Source organism: Seriola lalandi, unplaced genomic scaffold, assembly GCF_002814215.2.
Source record: "Seriola lalandi dorsalis isolate HSWRI2012SDOR001 ecotype SW California unplaced genomic scaffold, Sedor1 jcf7180002054537, whole genome shotgun sequence".
In the NCBI taxonomy this organism is placed as follows: domain Eukaryota; kingdom Metazoa; phylum Chordata; class Actinopteri; order Carangiformes; family Carangidae; genus Seriola; species Seriola lalandi.
The window spans coordinates 854,631-881,573 of NW_019525090.1; positions in this window are offsets into that span (position 1 = coordinate 854,631).

Genomic DNA, 26,943 nt, shown 5'->3' on the forward strand with positions numbered 1-26,943 from the left:
TACGTCATATTGCTTTGTTTTTATGTTAGCCATGCATTACATTTTATTTTATCTGTTGTTCTGTTCTACACGCAGTAGGTGGTTCTAGAGTGAACTGTGTATGACAACTGTTCCTGAGACCTATAAAGTTGCACCTCGTGAGCCCAGCCAAGAGATTCAGGTGTTAAGTCACACCCTGTTGTCAAGCTTGTCTTCATCACCCTCTCCCTAATCCATCATCCAACTGCGGCTTCAACGAAGGAACACAACACTTTAAACTGCCACAAACACAAACTGCTTCATCTTAAAACAAACTTGTCATCAGGAGACAATGCAAAGGGGTGTTTTAATTGGCAAGCAAGAAACCAAGAAGCAAGCATGGCAGGTGGGAAAAATGTAAACCAATTTAATAAACACTGCTGTTTAGTTGTTTGTATTAGCTCCCTCGCTTCCTCTACACACAAGCCAGAAACACACACACTCCACCTCCCCGCAGTTCATCTCGTCCCTTCCCTATGCATCCACAGCACTTTGCAGCTTGTTAGTGGGGCAGGATGCTTGGTGCAGTGCCCCAGAGGCAGTGGCGTGAAGGTGACATCTATCACTTAGAGTGCTGGCGTGCTATAAATACCAGCGGTGGGCTCCCTGTGGTCCCGCCTTGTGACAGCTATAGCTTGGAGTGGGAGGGAAGCAGCTGACGTGGGAGGTGGGGGCTGAGAGGAGGGGAGGAGAGTTGAGGGCCAAGATTTAACGCTGAAAGTGTGTGGGGTGGTGAGTGGTGGAGGGGCATCTCATTCGTACTATGTATGCTGTCACTAATATCTTAATTATACCAACACAAAGCTAACAGTTTGTTCCCTATGAGAAACCACAGACACAAACAGCCACAGTCTTGAACTTTAAGCAAGAACCACACACACAGCAGGTACACATGTAGCAAACATCTTCATTTCTCCAACGCCTACATTCTGTAAGGGAGGCACTAACCATTTATCTTGCACTAAAGATTTGGCATTTAAATCAAGTCAAATGCAAAAAGAATGACAATGACTGATGTAGAAACTGTGCTTTTGAAATGCAATCAGTGCCATAAATAAGAGACATGTAATTGTTGCAAGAGGTAAATTGAATTATTAATTGTGTGTGTTCAGCAATATACTCCATATTACAGATTACACAACATCCTGCTTGCAAAAAGATCAAATTATCCAGTGCAAAAATGGTCATGGCACTGTTATGGTTCCAGAGCACAAAGAACATCCCTAGCAAGTAGGCAGTAGCAGAAAGACAGTTTGCCAAGTCTCAACTACACAGACAAATGAATCAAGAATGTTGCAATATTGCACTAATAAAAGCCGTGTGAAGGACTGAACAGAACCAGTAACTGGTAAGTGTTTGTAAGTAACATTTCTGGTTGACCAAACAGGAATTAAAAGTCAGCTCCAGGTTCTGATTAATGTCCATATTCAGATATCAGGGACATGACTAAGGTAGTAAGTTAGAAGTAGTAGTAAGCACAGACATCTTGGCTCTCACTGTGTCCCTGTTTGGAATATGGCCACCTTCTCATTTACTCATACAAACAGAAACTTTTAAAGTTATTTTCTATGTTGAGAACTTAATGGAAGTGAATGATGTTTGAGAGAACTTGATCTGTGGCACATGCATACGGAATAATAAGACTATAATTGGAGAGCTTGAAAAACAAAGAATGAACAAAACTCCATGCCAAGCCGGAAGGAGGGAGGTGATATGTGTTCATACATAAAACAGGATTCATGAACTACAAGGAATTCACTTTTAAGACTGGGTTATAGTGGTTTAAATAGTGTGAGTAGATCAGTAGATTATTGCTTGTGTATTTTATTGTAACAAATGAAGCATAACAAGCAATGTGCTCCATGGGAAAAAGATAGCTGCGATTGTATTTCTAATTCTATTACAAGGGTTTGACCAGTTTAACAATCATCTTTTCAACAGGTGAGCCAGTTGTAAACAGACAGGCGTTTCTTAAATCAACAAACCACAAGAGGTATACGTACGAACCTGCCTAAGCATCCTCCCATCTTTTCTACTGTCTTTTCTCTACCTCCTGTAAGCACAATAATCATCTGTCATCGACTGGAAATCAGCCACAGGCATTTTCCACAGTGTCAGAGTGAGGTGTGAAGCTTGTATTTATGTTATGATGTATTAGATTCTTTAATGATCTCTCTGAAAGACATAGCTTGTCTCCATCACGCTTGAGCTGTCTGGCAACATACAAGGTGACAGGTGCGAAAAACAAACTGACATGTCAAAAGAATGAGGTGATCAGAAGACATATTAAATTCCTGTTAAGTCGATTTCTCAAACTTCCCCCCTAAAAAAGATAAGACGCAAGAGACCTGAAGGTCATTTGCACCTGTAAACAATATTTAGAGTTGGTAGCTGTCCTAAGACAATGTTTTTCTGAATATGTACTGAAAAAGGAATCCTAAAATGTTTCAGCACAGACAGTCCCTTGAAAGATCATGTCAGCCTTCTTAAAGTGTTGGGGTTTTTTTTTTTTTTTTTTAGGGAGTTTTCCCTCATCCCAATTCAGGGTTTTAAGGATAGAGTGCCCACAAATTTATTTAATGAAAAGTAATTTTAGGCTTGCCACAATAATATACTATGAAAGCTTGATGGCCTAACCCTAACAGAAAATGTAAAATCAAATTGGTCAAACGAGAGCAAAATAATTTTTCTCTGGTGCAGTCAGTTCCTAAATCAGGCTGGGATATGTAATGCCTCCATGTTGTCATAGGTCCACCCTGGCGTCTTGCTCCAAAGCCAGTTTGCAAGCAGGGACCTTAGAATGAAAACTACCCAAACCAACTCACCTGCAGCTGAAGTGGCAGGTTAAATACAGAGCTTTGCTTTGTGATTATGTAGTATATAAAATCAATATCCTACCAGATAGATACATGAAGTACAACAAAGTAAAGAGACCTTAATTAAGTTCAGTTATTTGCCCAGCTACTCCAAATTTTAACTTTTACTAGAATCTAAAAACCCTCTGGTTAACCCGAGAAGCTTTCTGACTTATTAAAAGAGGTTCATAAAATTATATGACAGGCATCAGCAGCACGAGGATAAGGCCTTTAGAGTTATTGGAGCAACAATTTGGAAAATGACATGTTTCAAAGTTCATAAGCAAAAGCATGCTGTATGTAGCTTCAACCACTTCAAACAGACGAGGGTGTAACAAGACCACAGTCGCAGATGTCTCCCGAACACAACGTCTGAGTCTGAACACGTTCTCATTTACGTTACCCCTGATTGACAAGACTTGCTTTTGTTGCATTGCTTAGAGAAAATATCCATCGGTTACAATGGTAGTTAATTACATGAGGGCCAATAGCAAGACATTGTTGTATGCAGATAAGTGTGTGTAAACCTCAATCAGTATATGAGAACAGCTCAGCTTTTGAGTGGAACAAACCCTTCATGCAGTGATTACTAAGTCTGATTCTTGTAATTTGCTCTCTATATGTAGAATACATATAATACAAGTCTAATTAAATCCAGAAATAATGTTACTGGTATTGTGGTGGTAACAGCCAAATTAGTATGAACTGGAGGGTTAGAGACAGAACAGGAATTTATTTGTCTGCAACATTTTTCATGCTTCTGTCTTATTGAATTTTATCCTAGTCACATCTCTATTCAAAAGAAAAATCAAGGTGATTTCATAAGCCATCTGATGCAAGGAAATGTTTTCTTCTTATAGTAAACTTAACTCATGTTGGAGCAATACAAATGAAGGTTGAGGCTGTGAATACTTGCTAACTACTAGCTAAAAAAAGGAAATGCCAACTTCTACAAGCTTTCAGTGAAAAAAGACCAAGTCTATGTTCCAGTGTTCATGGCTCAACCGTGTATTGTGGTTGGGTTTTGAATAACAGGGGTTTGGCTCACAATGCTGAGCATATAAACTCCATGTCTCCACTGTTTTGACTAAACTTAACTTGAGCAGATGCTGTAAAAGTCACTTCAGTGGGAGGCGAGACCTAACTGTGGATACCAGACCTGCTTATGGTGTTGACATGTAAATGCAGGAAAAGTCTCAAAACACTGCCTGAAGCTGCAGCATATAAACACATGGTGTGTTGTTATAACTATGGTCAGCACTAATAAATACACTTGGGGTTTTCATTTGATTCATTTTATGTTGTATATAAGCAAGGGGCTCAAGTTCATGTAGAACTGTCAGGCATACTTGTTTAAAGCATTACACATGAGCAACAAAAATACAAAATAAATCCAGATATTAGCTCATTTTAATTTTACTAACCTTCATCCAGTGAATAACAGGGGAGGTTCTTGAATTTTGGTTTTCTTGCTCTGCCAGTCCCTTCTGCTCATTTTGTTTTAGCACTGTGCCAGCAGAGTGGAAAGAACTGGCAGACAATTTCAAAACTAAGTCCAAAAAGAAGGATTTGATTGACATAACTTTATGAAGATGATCTTTATCTTTTAATTGGAAGTGGGAGATTTTGGCACAGATGACATACAGATTGGCTGAAATCAAACCACCAAGCTGTGGGTGTGGCAAAAGGATGTAGGCAACCCACTAGCTCCAGGATTTAGAAGTACCAAACCAATGGAAATAAAAGTAGCAATCAGAATTTTTCCATTCAAATATGTGGACTCACATTTCGCTGCAATGTAGTGAATGTCACATCACCATGGCTTGTGGATACCAATCTTATTTGCCAACAGTAAAGGGAAAAAATAACATAAAAGTCCTACAAAGCTCCATCTGCATGTCTTGATTTGTTTTGGCTCAGCTGCTGCTAACATGTTATTCATTTTGGAGTATCTCATGACAGACATGGAAGAGTCCTTACATGCCTGTAAAAGTCTGCCTGGTAGATGGAAGATGCATTTAAATGGATGTACCAAAATGTATGTTGCATTGACAAAACATTTTTGTTCTGCTTGGCTATGTCAGTGGCACACAGTGTGTCTGCTTATGTGCTGACTACTTCAAAGACAAACAAACCAATGCATCATCTGATCAGCAGGGGAGGCTGTGCATGTCTGTCTATCCTCAGAGGTGTAAGAGACTATGGAAACATTTAATAGGATAACTTAAAAAGCCTCTAGTTCCTTATCATCATGCTGTAGTAAACCATGCACAACAATGCAATGAAGTCAACAATCAAAACACTGGCTGAAGCGGCACTGGTAAGTCCAGCTTCCAGTGTGCAGGTGCAGTCTTCAGAACAAAACTACGGCCGTGAGAAATCGTTTGTCTGAGGCAAAGACGCAAAACCTAATGACAATCGCCTCTGCAGCAATCTCCCTTGATTTGTGCACCCAATTTAAATTCATAGAAGAAGATTAGAGTTCAGGCTGGGCAACAACAGGTCAATGAGTTCAATTAAATTTCTTGTCAATAAAAAATTTGTTCATATTTTAATAGTAATTGTCTAATTCTATAAAATTGCATGGCACAAAGGACACAGGGTTTAGTGACCTCCGTCACAGCAAAAAGAAAACTGATTCACCTCCTTCATGTGGTTTTGCATGGAATGTCAACTCATTGTCAGTGTCTCTGTTCATCTTGTCTCTCAATGCCCTCATAAATGCATAATATGGAGTTGTTGCTGTTAAATAGGGTATGTCTCATTATCATTAAAAATGAAAATGACAGGTAATAATAGCTTATGACAAAACTTTTAAAACCCTATCTTTGAAAATGATGGACAACGAGAACAAGTTTAATGCAACCTCTGCTGTAAACTAGTAAAACACTAGTCATGACTACATAACCTGTAATAAATCAAACTGGCCAGGCCAATCAAAATGTCTCATAATAAGTCCATATCAATACATTTTTTCTTCATTTCAAACTTGCAACAATCTAATTGTGACAGAAAACAGATTTTCACATCTGTTTCAGCGGCTTAACTAGACGACCAAGCCAAACCAGTCTCCTAAAGATATGTTCTGGGTCCCGTTCAATAATTCATCTGGAGTGCAGAGCTCAGGATGTCACCTCCACTGCTACAGGCTTCTTGGCCTGGCTAGCAGTTTGGTTAGGAGGGCTGCCTTCTGCCATTAGCATGGCTCTGATCAGATTAACAGCTGGGCCGTTTGCCAACAGAGCGGCATGAAGAGGGAGAGTCCTGCCTGGCATGGCTTGGGTGTAGCATGGCACATTTAGCAAGCTGGAGTGACCACTGATGCACCACATTTAGCACACTGCCATCATTATGACACAAGTGGAGTAATGCCCGTGCCAGGACAGGGAAGCAGTGCAAGCGGCTCAGGACATCAGTAGCGCTCACTTGGTTTCAATCTTACATTAAAAGTCACCATCACTTGACTTTTATCATAAATTAATTTATACCTTATTTGGATTTTTGAAATAAGAGATGTTTGTAATAACAAATGTTGTATGCTAATGTAAGAATTAGAAATGTTGTATGCTAATATACAGTGCATATTTGTTTCATAGTGACAAACGATGCAAGCAGATAACGATCAAGTTTCCCTCAACTGCTTGTGGGTACAAAAAAGCAATTCAATTCTAAGAACAAAATGTCAATGGGGACAAAAAACAGCTTAAAAGACAGAACGGGGATGAAACAAGAGTTCGAGATAATGATTTAGGGGGTAAAAAGGAAAGATGGCGAGGGGTGAGCGATGGTGTTACAAAAGGATGAAGTGGAGAGTAGGAATAAAAAGAGAGTGTGTATAGAGTGATGGCAGCCCTCCCACAGCTCTACCTGTGGTGGAACAGATTGGACCCGCCGCAGAGCGTTCTGATTGCCGTGGCGACCAAGCGTCAGCTGACAGATGGCTGCCTCCAAGCGCAGGGCACTGGGCCGTCCATAGCTTCCACTGATTGGAAGTCCATGCACACAGAACACCCCTGACGCCCACATGCACAGACTAGTGGCCTGTGAAAAGGGAGTGGGGGATTGGAGGACATGGTTGTTTTGATCATGGAGGTGTCAGGCTTCCTGACTGTTGCTGTTCCTGTAGACGATGACTGGACATCTCCAAAATAAACATATCCAATCTGGGTCATATCCACTGCTCACAATCAGACAATCAGGTTGAATATATGGAGGCAGAGACGTTATGAGTGTGGATCAATGGAGCTTTAGTGTTTGTTGGGGGGGGTAGAAATAAAGCAATATGTATCGGGAAAGACACTGAAGTCAGAGATTTGGCTACATCGATATACATCTACAGAACAAATTTGGACTACCATGTACAACACTGCCCGAAATCTTTACTTTGCTTGATCAATCTTAAACTTTGCAATTGCTTAATAAAATATGACAGTGGCAAGACCAACCTTGGTATTCCTTTAAGAAGGAAACATGTGCACTGACAGTAATGTTACCAAGAGAAGCAGTCAACACAAAGTGAAACACTAGCAGACGTATTGCAGCTAATGCTACTACTAAATGGCCCCAAAATAGCTATTTTCAGTTGCTGAACCTATGTGCTGTTTTTATTTAAAGGCACAACCAGTGTTATTGAAAATATCAAAATCAGAAAGATGAGACTGATCCAGTAACTGAGATAAACAGAAGCATTTTGGACAAAAAATTCCAAAGAAAGTGGCCAAAAAATGATGCAGAGTATCGCTACCTGTGTTTACTACTATTGATGTGGCAGAAGATATACTTCTCTGGGGAATTTCTGATTCAGACTTTGAAATAAAAACAATGGATAATATTGATTTGATTCAGTCACACCCTTTTCATTGAAAAAGTAATACTATTGAATCCTAATCATAGCTGAGTCAAACTGTATCAAACAGGAGTCACAGTGTATCATTGCATATTTATCTGTATTGTTTTTGTTTTGGATCGGCCACTGTGTATCTAGATAAACGTCGTATGGTCTGTTTGTGCATAGTGTGTAAACTTGGCTGTTATTGTTTACTATGTAATGGATTAACAAGACAATAGTCCTGTAAAGGTCAAGTATAACTGGACTAGTACTGCATCTGCAAGTCACGTGAGTTTTAAAACCAGCCTCAAACTGCACGTTTAAATGGTCTAACCTGCATTCTTCAACTTGCTCCTGTTAGAAACACCCTCAAACAATCCAGTCAGCAAATTCATACAACTGTGAAATAGACAATAATATAGCATATTGCAGCAGCCATTTCCCTACACAATTCACATTCTTTCTGCACCATTTGCTGGCTCACACACGCACACACAGACACACACACACACACACACAGACACACACACACACACACACACACACACACACACACACACACACACACAGACACGCGCGTGCACAGGATCTCCGAGGCAAATGGCTTGCATGTGTCTCATGGCTCTCCGACACCTCCAGTTGCCATAAATATCTTGTTATGAAAGGCAGGTAATGAAAAGCGCTGCCTTGGTAATCCGTGACGGAAGGCAGTTTCATGCTAGTTTAGCTTCCATCATCTCCCTCGCTCCTTCCACCGCCCAACTGACACAAGCCCTTGTCTTTGGTACACGCTCTCATCTCTTTCTCTTTGTCCCTTTGCTGACAAACTGCACGGGTCATCTATCTGCAGGGCCATTTATGCATATTCCAAGTGTATTCTTTGTTTGCTTCTATTTCATTTTTCTTTGATATTGGCAGAGCCCAAGGATGGCAAAGTTTATTGGTCTTTCCATCTGTTCAACACTTTGGTCCATTGCCATGAAATTTAGAAAGAATATTTTTCGTCTCCTTAGGATGTTTCCTCATGATTCCGGAGATCTTCCAGAGTTTTGCAATTATGTAGCACAATAAATATAAAGAGTAAAGTATTTATTTTGGCAGAATTCAGACTCAGTCATGTGCACTTTGATTTAACTGTGCTATAAAACATGATTTGTAAAGATAATGAGCAAGAATTTATAGTTTCGTTGTTAAATCACATATAGTATTGAAGAAAGTCTGATGCAGGTGCTCATCTACACAAAGGGCCCCACAAAGCTGACACATGAAAAACTGTGACATGTAAACCTTATTACTTTGATCTCATATTAATGTTGTTGAGGAAAAAATGCTCCTCTTCACCTTGTTTCCTTTGCCGCTCAGTCAGTGAGGGAGTTGGCTCATCACAGAGCAAGCCATTGATCAGGGTGGATTGCTGGAGACAGCAGCTCAGAGCTGCGGCCCTCAGAGGAAGACCCACTCACAAATCCTGGCAACCCTTCCAACAGAATAGATAATTCTGGAGCAGCAGCTCCCACTTCACCTCGTGCCAACAAATTTACAATTCAAACATGGACCAAGGTGTTGAAGAGGAACGTTAGAAACACTTTGATTTGTTTTTATAAGAAATTTGACAGAGGTCGGATTCACATAAGTCCCGACAGTGTCGCTCTTGAAAGGAATTTAAAATGACTTTTCTAGAGATTTTACTTTTTTCTTTCCCGTTGATTTTTGTTTTTGTCTATATTTATTATCGAGAGCTGATATACAAGTTCAAAATACAAGTCCAAAAGTGAGTACAGCACAATGAATAGCTTTTGTATCAGATATTAACACAGTCAATATATTGCCATTTTAATTCAACCACTAACAGAACAAGACCATGAAAAAGATTAATAAACTAGCTTTTTTCTACCACGCACTTGTGTCATTGTTTAATATATCTTGTCTATAAATTTTACAGTACAACATGGCAGTACCTCCTCCAACCCTGGTAATCATTAAAGTTGAATATTGGATACCTGACTTTTGAGTTGAGCAAGCATCATTTTGAACAAAAACAGCTTGCGGCTGGAAAACAGAATAAAAAGACATTCACAGTCAAATTAAACTTACATGATTAGACTGTGGTGCACAATAACTTATAGTACATGAATTATCAGATGCCCTGTGTCCATAGTGTTTTCAGAGAGGATTAACTTTGTTCCCGAGGCTGGGAATGAGTTAGTGCTGGGACTTAAACCTGCAGTGTGTTACTACTGTTCCAGGGTGACTGGGAAAAAAGAGAATGATATTGTATAAGCTGCTGTAGATACAAAGACACAAGCAGACTGCCTTTCCACACAGCTACTGCAAAATAAATGCTTTTGTGACATTTGAGGGTTGTGTGTCTTTGCACCAGGCTTTGTGTTTCCTCTTACTATTCATGGAATTATTACATTTTATTACGTTTTATAGTATTTGTTTATGGTCATATTTGCTCAGGAAAAAAATAAACCCATCAGGGTTTGTTTAGATGTTAGATGCTGCCGGACGCAAACTACATCCAGATGTTAGATGCTGCCGGACGCAAACTACATCCAGACTTAGTGTGAGTGTGTGTACATACATATATACATATATATATATATATATATACATACATATATATATATATATATACATACACATATATATACATACACATATATATATATATATACACATACACATATACACATACACACATACATACATACATACATACATACACACACACACACACACACACACACACACACCCCCACTCTTTCTAGACTATGTTTATCTCTAACTGTGCACCTCATAGCCTTCAGGCATGGGAGCTCAGGTTCCACTGCCCTCCCCAAAATTGAAAAGCTCATCAGGAGATAATTCTGGGAGCTGCCACAATGCCAGCTATGTGCCACTGTCACCTTATCTTCTAGGCCTTTTGCGCCCTGCTGCTCCTGTCCATGCCCTGGGGAAGACGGCTTAGTACCCATTCTGGCTACAGCAGCAGAGCAGAGCCGGGCAGCAGAGATCACTCATTTTAATAGGCCTGTCACATCTGTTTTTAGAACCTGTGGAGGTCTCCTGCTGCAGGCCCCTGAATGAAGTGACCCCAAAATGATGTGACAAGCCGTGATGAGCTTGGGGAGGGGAGCTTTAGGGCAAAGGAGTAGAGGAAGGGATTAGATACAGGGTGAAAGAGTGAACGGATTACATCAAAATCATAAAATCTAGAATGTGGCATGGATTATGATTTTGTTTTTTTGAGGATAATAATGAATGATAATTTTTTATTTGCACTTCAGTTAAATTAGTCTCTTTTTATTAAAGAGATAGATAATGTAAATGTCTATTTATGCAACTTCAGCTGACACTCAACCAGCAACAAAACCTGGTCACAACTGTGTGTGCATTTTATGTTGCCTCATATTTAGTCCTGTTTGTCTTATGACCAACTCCATCGGAGTCACTTTAGATCACGTACAGTACATATGAGGTTTGAACACCCACAACTAAATTTTGTATTAGGTTGTGAACGTATGGTGTTAGGAAAACAATGCATAAGTAAACAGAAATGTATTACTGTATTGACTGTATACTTTTCCTCTACCTTGTCTTAAGGCTCTTCTCTCTCAATTAAAGCCTTTATAAAAATCTAAATTAGGAATTTCAGAAATCATGCTGTTGAATTTTTTTTATTTCTGTTGCGATTTAATCATTTTAACTGATCCAAATCTTAGTTTAGGATAAACTGTCATATAACATGCCAAAACTATTTCAACACTACTGAAAGTCAAAAAATCTGAAGGGGAAGAACACCCTAGTAAAACACAATTACAGCTTGTGACAGTTCATGATTTAAAATGTAGTATTTACACCTTAAATATGTACACACACCCCTAAAGTGGTGATGTAACATTATGATAGAGGGAGTGGTATACACTTCCTTCCCAATCTGTGGCAGGTAGTCATTATCTCTGTCAGTGTTATGTTGACTGATGGTTTTGAAGGCAGTAGAGATAAGATACCTCTAAACTTTGGAATAACGCATGTGACATTTGTCTAATGCCATACATCAGTCTTCATTTCACTTCAAATCAGCCGGATTTAGTAGCAATGGCCTCTTTCTGTCACTGTTTCAATGGCATTTCTAATGTAAGACTGACAGGATTTTTTTTTCTTTATTTTCATGGTATTTAGATGGAGATACATGGTCAGGCCATTTGATAGACAAAAGTGTTATAGGCGCAATATGTTGGATTTTTACTTGTTCCACAGAACAATGTTGTTATCTGTTAGCGTCTCATAATAAATGGTTGTTTTTCACAGCATCTCCTTGATTTAAAATTCCATTGTAGCTTCGTTGTTCTCTGGTTTCCTGACCTCATGTTCTGTAAAGATTTTCATGTTATTGTCTGAGTGCGCCCACATTAGTGCATGCCCCCATAAGTGCATGCCCCCATACATCAATAAGGGTACTCTTATCTATGAAGGGGAAGGGAAAGTGCACACAAACATGTCTATATGGGCAGCATGCTCTCAAGCATGCAGATCGCAGTACAATGCGTGGCTCAGTCTCATGCACGGACAAATACAGTCAAGAAGAGGCAAACAGACAATATGATCGACCCAGGGGATGAGTGAAACTGATTCAAATCAAATTTAAGGATCTAATGCCAGCATTATAAACGCTTTACTACATCTTTGTTCCTTACAACAACCTGCATTATTTAATAGTGACAGCGTTTTGATGAGAACACTATATTGAAGCCCATATCCCTGTTCTGGTGTATTTCTGCCATTGAATCATGGGAATAAAGCTTCTCCGCAAGTTCCCTTCAAATACTCCTACACACAGCTTCACTGTGTATATCAACAAGTCCTCCAACTAGACAAAATGATATTTTTCATTGCCATCTAAAATGAGTGTTGACTTCATTGCCTTCCTATTTGACTGTCACAAAAATGATCAATATGAGTGTTCGTCCGGTCTTCTCTGGTTATTGTTAAAACTTGGTTAAGTTTTGGAAAAGATCATGATTTTGTTTTGAGGACATGGCTGAAAGAAAACAACACTGACTGTAGGAAATGTGAAATGAACAGCGATCACACTTCCTCTTTATAAGGTTTTCCAACACCAATCACAACAATATGCTTACTTTAACTTACACTCACCTCACTTGACACCCCTGTCACTATATCATGTATTCAGCCAGAAGCCTTAAAAACAACAAAGAGACATAACAAGAAATTGCTTTTTTTGCTACTGAAAGATCAGTTTTCCTGTTGATAATACCAGGGGAGGTTAATGAAATCAGCTCACGCAACACAGTACTGTTATCTCACTGACATGAAGACGGATAATAAAACTGGATGATACCAGCAGCAGCCACGTGTACTGTCAATGTCCTTGAACAACAAACTAAACACATTCCCTCAGCTGTGAGCCACTTTAGAAAAGAGCATCTGCTACAAACCTGTAACACTGATGGCTTGTTAAGATGGACATTTTTGCTGCATACTGTAAAATAACCATTCAAACAGAAGGAGAAAGTTATCCATCATAAATGCAGCATATTCATATGTGTGTATCTACTAGTGTTGACAATCATGTGGGAAGGTGTGTGGTCGGCTTCTTTCAGGGTCAAGTAATCAGCCATCAGATAAAGGCAGACACTATTTTGGTATCATCCGCTTACAAGTGGCAAAACAACCCTTGTTTAATCATAGAAAGCAAAACATGAGGGTAAGGGAGTGACTACTGATGATTATCTGTGTATATGTGAACCCAATGGTGACTGTTCAGTTACATCTACTGGAATTTGACAACAATAAGACACATTCCAGATGTCATTGGACCATTTTTGGTGCATTCAACGCTGACATTTTTATTTTCTACAAGATACAAAAACAAGTTTCAAGGCATGTTGTGTGGATTTGAAATGTTTCTAGCTTTTAGTGATTAACTGTAAATGTTCCATTGGCCATTGCTTTAAATTGCTGATGAGCTCTCACTACTCACTAGATGGCCAATCAGCAGCAGGTCATGTTGTACTTGTTTTCTCAGATTTCACAAGTCCAGAAAAATTAATAATTTAAATCACTTGGTCAATTAGAACATCAGTAATCAGTGGGAAATCACAAGGTGATTACATTATTTATAATGGGAGCATTTGCACCAAATTTCTATGCATTTATGCTCCATTTAAAAACCACATGATCATCAAGGATGCATGTTAATGCCAGGTGTACTGGAGTCTCAGAACACAAACAGATCTCATTAGTAATTACTCCAAGGAATCAGGTTGGTGAATCACTTGAATGAATACTTTGAGCAAAAATGCTGAGGTTGTTCCTGCAAATTGTTCAGCAGACTTTTGTTAGGAACTTTGAAGTCCTCTGAGAGGAATTAGCATCCAGAGGAGTTTTGTCCGCTTGGTGAACAAAAGTATTTTACGTACTTCATAACCTTCTGATAAAATTCTTGTTTTGGCAGTTACATATTAGATATGATTTGTACTAACTTCACAAACATGGATTAATATCATTTTAATGTTTATCCTGTCTCTATTTTGTATGTATTATCTATTTCAAAGGGTAAAATTACACATGCAATTCTCAAACAGAGACTTTCCTTCTTTGTTTTTACCTGCTAATTTAATCAATTCAAGCACAACCATAACAGTTTCATAATTTTCCTGCCTAATCAGTCAAAATATCTTCAACTTAAAGAAATGATATAACCTAATTCTAAACAGATGTTTACACTATACTTGTGACAACAGCTAAGAAAAGGAAAACAGACTGGATTCTTACACCACGTGTAGCAGTAAATGTTTAGGCGTGTTAACAGTCTATAGTTTTTGGTAAAGCTTAGCCAGAGTTTTCAACACTAGGTACATGCATATGTAACCAGGAACTTAAGCAATTTTAGGAATCAACTAGCAGAACTGAAAGCTTTTTTTTTTCTCTTATAAATTTAGAACTGGTTCCAACTCAGATTATAACTCGGTTCTCGAAACCAAACTCTGGTGACAAGTCTAGGCTTGAGATCCTGAAGGCAATCTAATGTGGGTGGTGAAGACATAACAGGTGAGAGGAATTTACAGACCAAGATGGGAGGTGACCAGCTTGTTTAAGGATAGTAAAATATGTCTTTGATCAACATTATCACCATGACTACTTTAAAAACAGAAGAAAGTAATGTTTTGCAATCACATCAACATAACATTCAACCACATTTAGAAGCCCTCGAATTAAAGCTGCATTTAGTAACAATTATGACAATTATGACTTTGACAAAAATCCCACTCATATTCTAAACTTGTCATCATATTATGTTCATCATAAACATTATGAAATTGCTTTCGACAGAAGTAAGTTTATCAAATTAATTTTCTAAAGTTCTGTGAAGTTACCTTTGTGAGCCCTACACTAATACAACTAAAGCAGACTTTAAATAGCCTATTCAGCACTACTGTGGGTCACTTAACTCCCAGTTTAGTCACTTAAATATAGAAAAACCTTCATCAAATCATCATGGTTTTTGTGGTGGGTACATTGCTGTTGTTTTTCTGCTAATGCATCCTATGATTAATAGTCCTAAGAATGTCTTAACTACACTGGCACACGGCATTTACTGAGATTTACAGTGTTTGTTCAATCACAAACTCTGAAGTCATGTATGGAAAAAGCTCAACACAAAGGTCAAAAAAAAAAAAAAAATTTAAATGAAGATAGCCAGATCGAATTACATTAAAAAGGGTTTACTAAACAACAAATGACTGGCACTCTATTAAATGTGATGTTAAATGCCTCTTTGGCATTGCTATATGTAAATATGAAGTGTAAACAGCTCAGACAACATAAGTGCAAAAGAATGAGACAGCCCCTGTAGTTTGCTTTTGCTGGGCGGAGAGGAGGAGGATCAAGAGGGCAGGAAGAAGTGGGATGTGACAGCACGAGTGTGGGGCCTTCCCTGCTTTGTGTAACCTGTAGTTACAGCAGTTCTGACATGACAGGACTGAACATGGAGCTGGAGCAAACTACATAATTAGCCAGGCAAGAGCTGTCAAATTTCACCAGACTAACTCTACCTGGCTTTTTTGCTTACATCTTGGTCTCTCTCTCTCTCTTTCTTACACCTGCAAGAAAATGTTTCCTGCAAGTAACAAGTGCGGCTGCCCAGGCTTGTCAAACAACCATTTTGACCTGAAATGAGTACGGAAACAATAGCTGTGGATAGGCTTTCCTTTTTTCATGGTGTCTGTGGAGGAGTGGTTTTCATTCATGTTTTTAACTGACCTTTAAAATTCTGGTCATTCTCTGTTAAACACAGCAATAACTGATTTCTTATTTAGCACTTTAGCTGCAAAATGCTGCATTATTAGCCAGTCTTTAGCTGAGTGTCTACTGGTCTGGTTGGTGCTGGGCAGGTATTGTACAATGGGCTGAAAACAGCCTCCTGCTGTGGATGAAAATGACGTTGAGAGCGGTGAGACTGGGAAAAACAATGAAATGTGTAAGTGCAATTACATGACATTGCAGCAGCAGCAATAATTTTGCAGCTAAAGTGCTAAATGTATACAAGGGAAACACTGGTATTCCTCAGCCAATGTCTTCACATCATCAGATCTGTGATGTCATCAGATTTATGCTATGATGCACTTTGGTCCCATATTAACCTGGCCTGCCCCCGCTAACAGCAATATGCACTGCTTCACCCAGGGAAGGGATAATTTTACAGTGACAAATCAATTTCTTACACTCCCTGTCAGCTCTCTCCTCCAAACAGGCCCTGGTTTTATAAGCGGGATTTCCATTAATCCACAGATATCTGGATGCCTGCTATCTTCCCATATTCCCCTCAGTCCTCCAAGCTCCCATGGTGCTGAATGGCGACCAGAAGATACTTCCACTCCCTGCTAGTTGCCTAGTGATGATGAGCTAACTAACAAATGGTAATCCATGTAAAACTCACTTTGAAGTCCCCTATGTAAATGATACTGCCATGTGAATGCCATTTAAATTCACAGTACCTGCACAAGAAAATGATTTAGTTACTTAGGCAAGTAAGGTATTTAACCCGCAGAACATAGGTTGAACTCATAAAATATCATGAACTGTTTGATTTACTGAGACTACATGTGGAGTCATTAGTCCAGAAATATTTCTCAAAGATCGATGTATAAATAATTTACACTGATAAGTGCTTTAAGTTTAACAACAGTATCTTTTAATTCAAAGCTTATACATTTTTCCATCACTCTGTAAAGGACTTGAGTGCTAAAAAGCTAACCAGTCATTAATGCAAAATGAAGCATTAGTTCAATCAGGGCTCATAAAGGCAATAAACTCATTACTAACCATTTTCCTGGGGTATCCCTGCAGTCTACTATAGTGAACAGAATTTATGTTTGAAATCACTTCTCTAAATAGAAAAATGTCACAAGCATCCTACACAACAGCATGACTGTAACGATGCACAAAAAGTAGGCTATTATAATTAAAACAACAATTAGAAAAATATCATTGGTCTAACAAGGTGCGACATGTCACTAAACCTCTCCGAAATCAACTAGGCAGGCCACAACTTTCTGACCAAAATGCCAGTAAATGTACAGCAGTTTAGTACACAACAAAACAGCCAACGCTGTATTGTGTATAAGGTAGATTTATGATAGACAGTACTGTGCACAGCTAACATCAGGCAGCTCTTTGGCTGCAGTGTTGTGGTCTTGATGACAGTAGGTGTTCAAGGTGTGGACTAAAGCAGAGCTGTTTGGAGAACTGTCATCTCGGGGACAATAAAAATATAAGACTCAGACCAATTCTCTCAGCAAGAGAACAAATCTTCGCCTGTCAGAGAGATGCACGGAAGAAAACTTCATCCAGCTGACAGCCTGAGTGCTCCTTAATGGCTCTGTCCTGGCCAAAGAGGGCAGAATAAAAATACAAGGGCTGTTGTATTGTTCAAGCTTCCTGCTCAGAGTGACATGAGTGTCTGCTTTTAAAACACAGGGCCTTGGATGTGCACCTGTGCCCACAGACCTAAATAACAAAGCCCTCCAGGATATTGATCTCGATGACCCGAAAAACTGTTGGATCTGGAACCGTCACATCCTATTTATTGTGCAAAAATGAGCTTTGATGGTGTTTATTTTACTAACTACCTGGGCCTGAGTAATTCAAAGGCAGTTCTTGATGAAGATCTCATGTTGAAAAAAAAAAAAAAAAATTCTTAACAGGACGTTAACATCATCCCATACAACTTAAACCATATAGCTATTAAGACTCCTTCTTGCAAGGAGAAACAAAATTATAATATTGGTAAAATTACATCTGAACTGCTGCATCACATTACATTAAACCTCATTATTGAACGTCAGTTCAGGGCTGATTTGAATTATGTTGATCTGCTGAATGCATAAAAATATCTCTAGATAATATATTTTGATTATGTATCCAAAATGAATCAAATCTGTCTCAGAGGGGAAGACGTACACAAAGTAATGAATGAATGTCAGACCAAAACCAACAGCCAAATGGAATTAAGAGAACATGGAAACATTTAAAGAGAATGAGGTTTTGGCTGAAGATGCACTGGGACCGAAAGCTATTAGAACCTGAGGGAAACTATTCTGCTAACTTCTGCTTCAAATTTGTGCATGATCAATGATTGATGATCACTTGATTTAGAGCTTTAAGCCGCTACTCCCAAAAATGCTTGAATTCCCTCATGAAGCCAGACAAGTGAAAATGTCAAAACTTGACAGTGTTTTCAAATATCCAAGATGACTTTCCACCACACCTTGTTTTCATTGTCACCTGAGGAATACTGAGGCAGGAGGTTAGGAAAGGGTCAGGATTGAGGTTTGAATCCAGACAAAACTGCTAATTCATAGCAAGTGGAAAACAAAATAATTATTGTTTGATGTAAAATATTCTTAAAACAGGACAGTGTCAACAGTATGTCAAAACAGCTGAAAAGGAAAACCATACACTTCATCAAGTCAAACCACTGACATTTTCATGACATACCCTAATTTCCAAGGGAAATGTGGCCCCATGCCATTTCACCTTAAATTTCAGACTAACCATCCAAAGAAAACAAATGGATAAGAAGAGTCCCAGAGAGAGTAACACCATGTATGCTATGCAAAACGCCATTCCAGGAAAGAGGTTCACTGAAAGCCAGAACATGGTAACAGTGATACATAGGCACATTTAATCACCCTTTTCCTGTTGAAACCACTAATAACATCTTACATATTCACTCTTTTATGAAACCCACCCATCTCCCCACAAAGGAGGAAGGAAACACTACACCCTTAGTGAGATTTATGTACGTGGCACAAGCAGCAACACATTTTCTATTAGCACACTTAAATTCCCACAAGAATGTAAATATAAAGCAAATTTATGAAAGCCATGAGGGAGGAGAACAATTATCATGATGTCTCTACAGGGCCTGATGGAACAAAGTACCATTTAATATGTTCTGTGTTTTTCTTTTTTTAAATTTGAGACTATTGGGATCATTTGTGACACAGTTTCTAGCAGGACACTATTCTGTCAAATATCTTGTCGATACTTTGTACACCACAAACAAAATTCCATAAAATTTTAATCAAGCTCTTAAATACAGTCTGTTAAACAAGAAATAAAAAATCAGTTATTGCTGTTTAATTGAGAATGACAAGTTGTTTCCATCAGTTGATACTACTTGCATACTGAGGATAAGTAGGAATAATTAATCAGTAATAGGCTGTAGGAGTTTTTAATTTGACTAAATAGGCAACTGATTTGCAAGCTCTTTGTAAAACCCACTTCTTCTGAAGTCTTCTAAAAGACTTCTAAACTTGTGCAGATATGTTACATATGTGCACCACAATGTTTGGTACACTGATAAATTAACTGTCTTTTTGAAAAAGCATGCATGAAATAAACAATTCTCTAAATTACAGTGTCTGTGAGACTGATTATGCACTGATGCAATGATGGGATTGGCACAAATAACCTTAATAAATGGATTGGGAATCAGCCAGACATGACCAAGCCAAATAAAATACTATTTCTTAGTCACTGTGCTTACTTTGCTGTTTAACACCACAATGTTAGAGCATGATCCTTAATGTTGAGGAGCCTGAGCCAGCCGACGTGACAATAACAGCTGCTTTGGCAAAATGTAGTCCATAGAAACAGTGAAAAAAAAAAAAAAAAGATACCGAAATGAACCCACCATGATTTGTAAAATGCATCATTTGTGTTCACTCCTTGTGAAACCACACCCACAACTATATTGGAAGGGTCCTAATTCCCCATGAGATACAGTCCCCCCTGAAGAGTCCTTATATTTATATCTGTTGTCAGAGCATTGCTGGAGAGCCTTGCTGGCTCATAAATCTGGTCATGCTTAGCAAGCACAAATTTCCCCCTCATTAGAGCTCCACACCCTGTGGAAGGACCTGAAATACACACCAGTGTCAAAGTCATGCCTATCAACCAGGAGTAGGACAACTCTCCTGGAGGCTTTGACATCTAAAACAGGTCTAATCTTAGTTGAATATGTAATTTAAATACAAAACTATTTTACAACTGAAGAGTCAATGGTCTCAGGTTAACACTTGAAGACAGTAGTAACTACCTTTGATAGAGTAAAATCTCATATTCTGAAAATCATTGAACAATGAATAACCAACTATGAAACTTAATGCCTTTCTTGTGGGTACTGGGCTACTTAAATGTGTTTATATATATATATATATATATATATATATATATATATATATATATATATCCTTGGTGCAGGATAGAGCCAGGACTGGGTGTGATAATCAAAGTGGACATCACATTGCTGTGAATTTTTTTTCACAATACTTAAATGTGTTTATATATATATATATATATATAAAAATTCACAGCAATGTGTATATCACACCCAGTCCTGTGATATCCACTTAAATGTGTTTATATACGTGTATATATGTGTGTATATATATATATATAAACACATATATAAACACATTTAAGTATTGTGAAAAAAAATTCACAGCAATGTGATGTCCACTTTGATTATCACACCCAGTCCTGGCTCTATCCTGCACCAATGTTGCCCTGTGGGTGGATACACCCCATCTTTGAAGCCCAAACTAGAGCCACAGGGAGGTCTGGTATAAAATAGGCTCAATCTGTCTCCCCCACTCCACCTCCCACACTAAGCCTTAGCCCTTCACTCAAGCTTCACTCTCTTCTCTCGGGGGAAACATGTATGTCAGAGACAGCAGGTGTGAAGTGAGATTAGAAAGCACTGGAAGAGGAGAAGGGGAGGGAGGATGATAATGGGAAGGGAGGTGAAGAAAAACACAAGGATAGTGTTGATGGTGTATGTGCCAATGTCTCACTTTGTATGCAAGCAAGTTATGTTTAAGTTAATTCTGTATGCTTGTGCATCAGCTGTGCACATGCACTGCTAATAGCTTTTGTTTCTCCTCAGAGAATGTCAGTCATCGGGCCCATATGATGGACAGCTTGGTTGCTGGCACCAGGACATGAAGAAAGCTCCCAGGCCATCCACTCCTCAGAGCAGCAATTATCTCCTAGCCTCAGCTCCACACCATGGGCCTGCATGAGAATGAGCCCAGGGCCATGCCTCAACGTCTGGCATTCTCTCTTTGGAGATGCAGACCACATACACATGCACATGCACATACAACACACAGAGTGATGGATGCACACCATAGCTCACATATTCAAAAGGAGGAAGGCAGACAGACTATAGGATACTGGTACTGTCCTCTAGTGTTATAGATTCTTGAAACTGACCTGCTGGAGCTGCTAAATGTATGAAAAATGGAGCATGTCAGCATAAGTTTAAAGTGGGAAGCCTGGGGCTAGAGCTGAAGCTACAGAAATTGACAGGTGAGGCCCTGTGGCCAAGAGCAACACCAGGTAGGCATTTCTGCAGCAGCCTGAGGGTAAAATAAAGGCAAAATACCCGCATCACATAAGTGTTGAGATACAAACTTAGAGTGGACTAATAAGTATTGTTATAATATCTAGTTGGTAACCTCCTCAGACTGTAGCAGCTTAACAAGCTGACTAGCTGAAGCCTGTGTGTGAATATGAAAAGCAGCGTGAAGTCCAACTTTTTCATGTTCAGTAACACATCAAAGAATGATCTTCTTGAAGAGAAAATTTTTAGATCATCTATTAAATTAATGAACAATATAATTATTATGTGATGGCACATTCACATTCAGAAAAAAACCTACATAAAAAGTGAGATAAATCTTGTTTGACTTGTTTGGCATGAACAGCAGGCACATATGGCACATATAAACAAACAGAAAACTAAAGTCAATATTAGTCTGTTTATTTGGTTGCCCACCCCATCACTTACATTGCTGTTTTGTGTCTGTGCCCAGAACAAACAGTATTTCAAGAGAATGCTTTTCAACCAGCTGAGGACGCTTGTACTTCCCGCCCCTTTTCCCCTGAGATAAAACAGCAAACATTTCACAGCTGCTCTATTTCTTCCAACTGATGGTGAACAGCAAAGTTCTCCAGCGCTGTCATTCTTCATATAACATGAATGAAAGCAGAGGTGTAAGAGGTGTGGGGTGTCATGGCAAAGTGACATTTCAACAAAACTTAATCACGGATGTACAGTTGACTCATACGCGTTTATGAAAAAAATCATAGTTTTGTTGGCTGAAACAGAGAGAATGGAGAAAGATTCATTACTGTTGTTTGTACACATCCAATTTCTAATGACCCACCTACTCACCATGAGTGTGCATTACGAAACGAAGAACTAAGGCATTTTTTAAAAAAACTGTAAAAGTAATGTCAACAATAATATCCATGACCAATACTGATATTTGAGAAGAATGTTACATCAGCCTATATTTTTTCCCATAGTAAGTAAGCATCTTTTAATTTGTTTTTTTAAAAGAAGTGTCTAAGACATGTATTAAGTGGGATATGTTAAAAGGTAACAAAAACAAACTGCTCTCCAGTGGACTTGTATACTGGAATTTCTTTTTATTTATCAGCTGATGTATATGCTGATATATCTGTGATGAGCCAATACTGCTTGTTAACCTGGTCAATTTATCCATACAGCTTTAGTTTTAATTCAGGTATAAGGGATCTTAAACTGACCAAAACACCAAAATATAAATTTCTACAGACCAAACCATTGTAACTGGATAAAGTACAAGTGACTAATGATGTAAAAGGTTTATGGTTATTTTTATAACCATTAGCAGTCTGAAACATAAGCTATGTAACAATTACACAAAAAGTTAACATTCACTAATTACCAAAGTGACATGTTTTTAACAAAGAGCACTCTCAGCGAATAGCGACAGTCACGACTTGCCACTAAACAAACTTTTCCTCGGGGACACGTAAACAAAGCCACTACATTTGTTATGTAAATTTACCAGAGAACATATAGTACATATGTAGAAGGAGTGATTAGAGAGCCCCATGACTTTGCTGATAAACTGACGGTCAGTGAACTCGTTTCACAAAATCAACTTCAACAGATGTGTGGAAGCTGCAATGTTTGTTTACAAAGTGCCAGTCCTGCTATTGTTTATGTAGGCTACCAGGTGACTTCTAGGAACAGACTGTTGGCAGAATAAATTAACTTTTCGCAACAAAGCAAAGACGTTAGGCTTTTTGTGTTAAGCTCATTAGCATAGGGTTGCACTGGGAAGATTAAAATGCTCAGCAGCTGTGCTGATTTGTCACAATAAGTGTAAGGCACAATAGACACAGCAGAGGTAAAGGCAAGAATTTGTGACCAACATCAACTACAGCAGAAAAAAAGAAAGAAAAAAAAAACAGGTAATAAGAGGGAAACGGTATGTCTGTCTTTGTCAAACAAGGAAGCGCCTCAGGCCAGAATGAGCCCAAATTCCATTCTCTTTGTTTTTTCTTCCCCTTTCTTTTTGTCTCTACCAACTTTATTGTTGCTGCTGTGTACTGTGTAGACAGACCTGACAGAGAGATGACACTTAGCACACAGATACACACATAGCAACTCCTGCTTCTCTGTGTGCTCTGCTAATATTTACACTGCCAGGCTGAACACTGCCACTATTGAGTTTGGCCATTCAAAATAATGTTTGACTAGTATTAGAACAACAGTGAGGGAACACTGTCTGGGCAATAAGGCCACTACCCCTCAGGTTGCGGCCCAGATAGAAAGGGGAAGACTGCGGGTGTGGGCTGATGGCTCTCTTTTCCCACTAGTTAAACATTTAGTGAGTCAGTGTTTGTGTTGTTGGTTCTTCTTTGTTCTGGCCTTTTGTGTATGTGGAGGTGTGTGGATTGACTAATGTTTTCTGTGGATATAGTATCTGGCATTTCCTTTGTTTCTTATTCGTCATCAGCAAAACAAAGGCTAAAAAACAAACAATCAGATTTACATGTTATCTCAGGTGTTATTCATAGAGCTAGTCTACAAATGTAAAGACTTCCATCGTTTGTGAGGAAAACAGTTCATCCATTTAAAGAAAATCACATCAAATCAATCATCTAGTTGAGCGATCCAGCTGACTGGTAAAGTGAGGTTTAGTGGAACAACCTGATCTAATAGGAATTGCTTTGACTTCGTGAAACATTAGCCTGAGTTTGTGTTAGCTTAGGTTAAGTGTTTACAGTCTTTGATAGCCAGCAGACGGAGTTCACTGTCCATAGGTCTGTCATGATCATCACTAGAGCAGGCCATAAAACCTTACAAACAGGTTAATCAGTGTCTACTGCTTAAGTGTAAAGCCAACACAGTGTGTCCCTGCAGTGTCCTTGCTCTAAAACAAAGAAACCTGCTCATTTTCAATACCCTCCTCATATTATATACTGAGAGCAAAAATGGGTAAAGAAAGGCTGACTGAAAAATGCAGCTAATATACAGGCATATCAAAGGAATACGACGCTGTGGTTTTAATATAGATGTGAGAGCAACAGGGGTGGGGGGTGGGGCGGGACAGGTACACAATATCAGCTACCAAAGTCAGCAACTTTCATGGTTAGTACTGCCATCTCCTGGTGATAGACATTTAGTAATTATCAGAATTTAAACACAATATATCAAAAATGATGGGTTTATTTTTCCTTACTGATTTGTGGGGTTTTAGCAAACAAATATCTATACGATTTGGCTTAAGTAAGGATGTGTTTTTGAACGTACACACGATTAATAAATAGGAGTAAAGAGATTTAAATTTCTCCCAGTGTAAAACTAAAGCACAGGTTTCTTTGAAGTAGTGAAGTGAATAGAGGAGCTCAGCTTTGACCATAGTTACATTTCTAAAAAACATATTGGATTTGCTGATAGTGTATCTATACCTTTCCTGATTACTACTAAAAATTGCAACTGACAAAATAACTGGTGACATTACTGATTTCACTCATTTTCTAAATCTGAACTTTATATTCCTGTGAACCGAAAATAAATGCATACAATCAAAATTTAATTTAATATTTGGCTATATGTTGCAGATGCAAACAAATTCAAATGTCAAATATTAATTATTTGTATGTAAGCACTAAAAGCAGTTGAGCTAACAGTTGAAAAGTAAGATCTTAAAGCAGGTAGGTGAAGTGACAGCTGATAAGCCATCAAAGTAAGTGCAATGCCAGATGATGGCTAAGCTTCTCCACTCCAGCACCCCTCACATGTTTTTGATGTAATTTAGATTTGGACAGCGACGGACCAATGCAGTGGCTTCCCTGCAATGATAACTGGCTGCTTTTTGAAGTGTTCAGGGTCACTACCCTTTGATGTAACTTCTGATTCTATTTGTTTTCTTTAAGGTATCTTTGGCTTGTTCAGGCGTACAACTTTCAGTCTCATTTCACTGACTCTTCCGCAGTGAGATCCTCCAGGACCTTTCATGTAGCCCTCTTCCACTAAGGAGCCCCCTTTCACTGAGTTAACAGCAGATGGTCTTGGTTAACATAGATTTACCTTGCTCCTGAGGGTCAGCTTGTATCTGTTTGGCAGGTGACTGAGGTGCCATCTCTCGTATTTGAGTCCTGACTTTTGTTTTTTCTTGCTGCAACACACTGAAAACAAAGCATCACAAAACATCACAAAAAGATTTGGTTTTGTGGAAACATGAACATAGAGTTCCCTGGTGATGAACGTCTAGCCATGATAATGTCCCTGATTGATTATAATCATCTGCAGTGATTTCCAATCAACATATTTCTATCAGCTCCAGAGAGGTGCCAGTAACACTGATGACAGTCATTTTCCAAGTGAAACAGGGAATTATGTAAAAAGGATGCACATTTTCATCTGTTGTGCAGAGTAGTGCAGAGATGTGCAAAATGTCTGATAAAGAGGAAGTCTACTTGAGAAACTGTCATCAAATATGTACTGCTCTACCTACTGAAATCCTCTGCATCAACCTTTAAGGTGTTTGCGAAGGCTTCTGCCAGATAAAACCTGGTCAGTAACAACAATGTCACTGCTCAATGTCACTTCCTCATTTTAGCTGATGCAATTATTCCTCCAGCTTGGTACACAGAATGACAGTTAACATTTTATTGATGGAAGAGTCCTTTTTTAAGACAATGCCACCACACCACCTTACTGTTTTCAATCAATGACTCCCAATAAAATGTTAGACAAATATTAGCTTTGGCAGGATATGACAGCCTATCAGAACGGTGAAATTCATTGGCCATATTAAATGGTTTATGGATTCAACTACTGAATAGAAAAAAACTGGACAAAGACAAAGGGCACAGCAGGCAAGTGGAGGTGTTAGGGAGGGTGGAGCACACTGTTCACTGTGTTAAGTGTTTCAGCAAATAAAAAGGTAAAACAGGGCAAACATGGGCAAGTTAGGTTGGAAAACCTTGCATCCGTATACAGTCTGATAGTAGGTTTCTTTCAAAAACATATTACAGCAGTTAAAATTTTTTACAAGTAGGATTTTGTTGTTATAGCTCTGGCTGTCTTCACCACCACTACTGTCCTCACAAAGTAATGACTGGGTTCAACCTGGCCCTACTGTAGTCCGGAGAGGACTCATTTCATAAGTCATTTTGTGTGCATCAGGGTTTTTGTGATAAGGGAGTACTGCCAACATTAGAGGTGCATTCACTTTCAGTTTTACCAAACAAAGTGGTGGCTACTCTGGCAAAACTGTCGCCTTGTTTACCATTAGTTTGATCCAAGTTTTCAGTAATTACATTAAATGTTAGCACTGATTTAGCTTTTAAATCAAA